This window comes from Chionomys nivalis, chromosome X (assembly GCF_950005125.1).
Source record: "Chionomys nivalis chromosome X, mChiNiv1.1, whole genome shotgun sequence".
Classification (NCBI taxonomy): Eukaryota; Metazoa; Chordata; class Mammalia; order Rodentia; family Cricetidae; genus Chionomys; species Chionomys nivalis.
This window is the reverse complement of record NC_080112.1, coordinates 108,860,466-108,865,415: the sequence shown is the minus strand read 5'-3', so window position 1 is coordinate 108,865,415 and position 4,950 is coordinate 108,860,466. Positions and strand designations below refer to the sequence as shown.

The 4,950-nt window shown below is 39.1% G+C and overlaps 1 pseudogene; it reads right to left on the bottom strand.

The window, feature by feature from the left end:
* Positions 1–934: 934 nt before the first annotated feature.
* Positions 935–3,441, bottom strand: LOC130868569 (actin, cytoskeletal 4-like; annotated as a pseudogene).
* Between the last annotated feature and the right edge of the window lie 1,509 nt (positions 3,442–4,950).

Genomic DNA, 4,950 nt, shown 5'->3' with positions numbered 1-4,950 from the left:
CATGAAACAGTGAACAATCATACACATGGCCATATTTTCATCCAAACAAAATGCATTTCCACATGTTCTTGCTGATTTCTGTTCTTGAAGATTTCCCTTTGCTCATGTCCACTTCTAAGAGGAACCTGCATGATGCACAAACCCTTCAATAAATGATGCCCTAGCCTTCTCTTCCTCAGTCAGCCCATCATAAGACCCACCCATGAGGCTATGCTGCGAGAGCACATTCCGCTCCTTCAGCCAATAGCCTTTAAGATATCACACAGCACCTTCAGTTCCTTCAGCTAGGCTATATATAGGTGCATGCCTGGGAGAAGATGGCCAATGATTTTTATGTAACATGCTTATGTGTTTACAACCTTCTTGGGCCCAATCACATATATACCACTTTCATTTGTTAATCAATAACTGCTGTGCACATTCAGCTGTATGGTTTTTTGGGGTCAGATTATACCCCCCTCATGGTGGCCAGTGTAGGTTGCAGGGTAACTTGGTAGCCAATGTTTAGATCAGCCCAAGAAGTTGGAGAGCTGTTATACAAAACAAGAATATTTGTCTGCATATGTTGGTAGAGAAAAGAATAACCATCACAATGTTTTGTTTTCTTTGTTTTTATGACCCTACTAGTTTCATTACAGTTGCTTATACAAACATGAATGGGGCTCTTTATATAACAGTGGCTACACCAATGAGAATAGCATCTCTCTTCCAAAAACAAAATAAACAAAAAGGAACATGTGATCTATACATGAAGACAAGTCATTAAAAGATATGGAATAAATATAGAAATGTGGTCCTAAGAAAGGAATCACAAATCTAAAGTAGTTAGGTTTTAAGCCTCAGTAAGGTAAAATTATTTCTTCAGTGATGTTTGTCTATGTTGTTTGTAAGGTGTGTACTTTTATTAAACTGGTCTCATAGTTATAGCCAGGCCTTAGATGCCTTGACACCTCAGTGAACTCCGGAGGAGACCAAAAATAGTGAATAAAGAAATGTCTAGATACATTGTACTCTTTTGTCCGATCCACATCTTCTAGGAAGTTGTTAGTGAGACCAGGATAAATCCACTGATCCACACAGAGTATGTGCACTTAGGGGAATGATGGTCTTGATCTTCATGGTGCTGGGAGCCAGGGCAGCAATCTCCTTCTGTATCCTGTCATTGATGCCTGGTGACATTGTAAAGATGCTAGGCAGCACTGGGTTGGCATAGGGCTTTTTGCACATGTTGACATCACACCATGATGGAATTAAAGGTAAGTTCTTGGATGTCACAGGATTCCATACCCACGAAGGAATGTTAGAAGAGACTATCTGGGCAGCAGATCCACTCCCTGTCAAAAAACGACCTGGCCATCAGGCTGCTCATTGCTCTTCCCCAGAAAGGAAGAGGCTGCAACAGTGGCCATCTCTTGCTCAAGGTACATGGTGACATGAAACAATTTCTCCTGGATATGAACAATTTCCCACTCGACTATGGTAATAAAGCTATAGCCACATTCAGTTAGGATCTTCATGAGGTAGCCTGTTAGATCCAGGCTGGCCACATCCACATGCGGGATGGTGTAGGGGAGAGAGTAGCCTTTATAGCTGGGTACACATGACCAATCTCTCGAGTCTATCACAAGTTGGTTGTAAGACCAGAGGTATCCAGGGTAACACTATTTGAATGACTAAACACATGGCTGGTGTGTAAAAGGTCTAAACATGATCTGGTCATATTTTCATGATTGGCCTTGAGGTTCAGGGGTTCTATAGTGAGTAATTGGGATCTCTGTGGAGGCCAAATCCACCTTGTTGTAAAACTTGTGATGTCAGATAGTCTTAATTTCACCCCAGTTGGTAACAATGCTATGCTTGACAGGCTATTTCAGGGTCAGGGTGCCCCTGTTGTTCTAGGCCTTGTCACACATGTAGTCCTTCTGGCCTGTGCCCAACATCACACCCTGGTACAGCAGGAATTCCATGATGAAGGGAAGACTGCCTAGTGAGCATCATCAGCTACAAATCAGTTTCACAAATGTTGAATCCATTGTTATCCAAGTCACCCAGGGCCAACTGAGTGTTTGGTTAGGAACAGCAACAGAGGAGCTGCAATGGGTATGTGCTCTTGGGGTAGATACGGATTTGACAGTAGACTTAGTAATGTTCTATTTGTCCCACACAATGACTTTAAAAGTTTCCTAAACCAACTTTCCAAACTTTATAAATTGAAATCATCGTGTTTTTCACAGAAATCAAGTTACATGTTTGCTTCTTTTGAAGAATCCAGAGGGTTAACAAGATTTGGACCATGTTCTCAAGTGGCAAGGAGGCTGGAGTGGGTGGGAAATTGTTTTCAGTCTCCATGTATTTTATCATTTCTGAATGTTTAATACCCATCCAGTTTCACTTATTTATATCACCAGTTAGATTCTTGGAGGAGTTTGTAATTCTTGTCTGAAGTATTATACTTCCTGCTACTTTATTGAAAAAAACAAAATAATCCCATCTGTTCACTCATAAATTAAAAAAAAATTTTTCGTTTGTTTTTGTGTTTTTTAAAAGAATATAATACTTTGTCTTAGTGAGACTGTTGCTTCCAGGCTCTGTAAAAGGACAGGCTTCCCATCACCCCAGACTCTCTTCTTCATTCTCTATATGGTCAGTGCAGTGTCTTCTATTTGGTTATCAGCATTTGTTTGTAAAGAAGGACAGTGTGACCTCCCGGGCAGGAGGACCCTTTGAGTGAAGAAAGCCGTTAGCAAATCAATCCTAAAGTGATTTATTTCCAAGCAGTAGATAGCAAGGAGGCAGTGTATATTTATCATCTGGACAAGGCCTTAATAAAGATAAATTTAGAGTTTGAGTTCCTCTAAGAAAGTGGCTTTAACTTCCGACATATGCCAAAATGCACTTCACAGCTAATTAGGTGGCTTCACACATGCCTTACAAGTGGGTTGTAGCTAGGCAATAGGCTAGTAATGTTTTCTACATTTAGATATGCCATTGATGCTCTGAAAAATCAAGGACCATTGAGGCCAAAAAGTAATGTCAAGAGTTAAATTCAAGGAGATCCTCAATGACAATAATTAATGTATGTTCATTAAAATAATCTGTGGCAGGACTTTGTTCAGCCACATTATAGAGGATGTATGAACAGAAAGCTTTTCTTACCTCCATGTGATTAATAAAATCATCATTACTGAACTCTATTTTTAATTGTGTCTCCTATCACACAAACATGGTAACACAAATATAGGGTAAAGTATTAGGACTGATCCTATTATCAAAAATATTTCAGAAACTCTCTTGAAAATATGAACCTAAACCAGAATAAGACAAGCAAGGTACATATGGCATGAAACTTAGGGAGGTTCTTATACTTAGTCAGCAAGAGAATTGGTACCTCCAAAATTTGGTTCCTTTGAGGTCTGGATAGCTTACCCAAGTCCCTGCCATGTTGGCAATGTTGCTGTTCTTGAACTATAATCTTCTACGTCTAGCTGAAAAACCATAAAGAACCAAAATATATGATACTTAGAAAATCATGTACAGATGTGGACAATAACTATTTATTAGAACATATGGTGATAATACTATAAATCCTTACATGGTCTCACTGTAAGGGAAGACAGGGATCAGTGTAAATTAATATCATGTGTGAATATCCATGTGATGCTGCCAAGGAAAGTCTACAGGTGAAAGTAAAAGTTCCTACAGTTCTATGTATTATGACTAGGGCATTAGTTGATTGCACCTAAGGGCTAATAGAAAATAAAACTGATTTCTTCAATTATGCTATGGCTGAAATCTGGATAACATGACTCATTTGCTCGCCTATCAGTTACATTTGCATCATTGTGACAAAATGCCCAACAGAAACTAACTATGGAGAAAAGATTTATGTTGCCTCACAGCTTCATAGTTTAGAAAGCAGAACAAAGCTATTGATGGCAGGGATTTGTGGGAGAAATTGCTCGCAACATGGCCGTTAGAATTAGGACCAGGCTACAACCTTTAAACATTTCACTCCTAACAGCCTATTTCTGTCAGCTAAGGCCTACCTCATAAGAGTTCCACAGCCTTCCAAACTAACAGATTAGCTGAGGAAAAAGAATGCAAAACACAAAACTGTAGGGTGCAGTTTATATTCAAATCATGATAACTTGTGAAATCTTTCATTGTAGAAAATCCAAAAAGGATTCCCCAGCCTTCTCTTAGTTCATTATAAGGTCCAAGTTGATGAGAATTCCAGTCAGGAATTTTACCCTGCAGGCAGAACATGGAGGAGATGTTCGGGTTTACTTATATTGCTCCATGTGACTAGAGTAGATTACAAAGTAACTTCTGGCTTACATTCTGTACATCTCATCTCTTCTTCATCTCTAAGCTCCATGACCCAGAGCATGACTGCATATATAAGAACTGAGAACAATGGGATAAAATGATGCCAAGTTGAGAACAATCATTCTCATTTGCTTTAATTGGTACCCAACTTGAGATTTGACAAATGGAAGATCACCGAGTGTTTCTAGGTAAAAGAAAAAAAGCCACCCCTTCAACAGAATTGATCAAATTGGCTCATGAAATGTTGTGGGCACACACACACACACACACACACACACACACACATATATATATAATCACTATTGTTAAACAGAGAGGTTCTTGGAAAAATGCATTCCAAACATAGACAGTAGTATTTCCTTTGAAAGAGTCACAGCACACTAAGAGGAAAGTCCTTGATAAAGTGTGATTTCCATTTGCTGAGTTTCACTTAGCTCAGCTCTCCGGCATTTTCTTTTAGCCTAGCTAGACTTAGAAGTTTTCAGTGGACCATTTTCAAACAAGTCATTATACTAAGCAGAGTCCTGAAACTAGCATAAGTCAGGTTGCCCTTCTGAAGTTTATGCTCAACTCTGAATTAGTTGAAGTCACTCATCAATTATTCAAGTAGTTATTAATTAT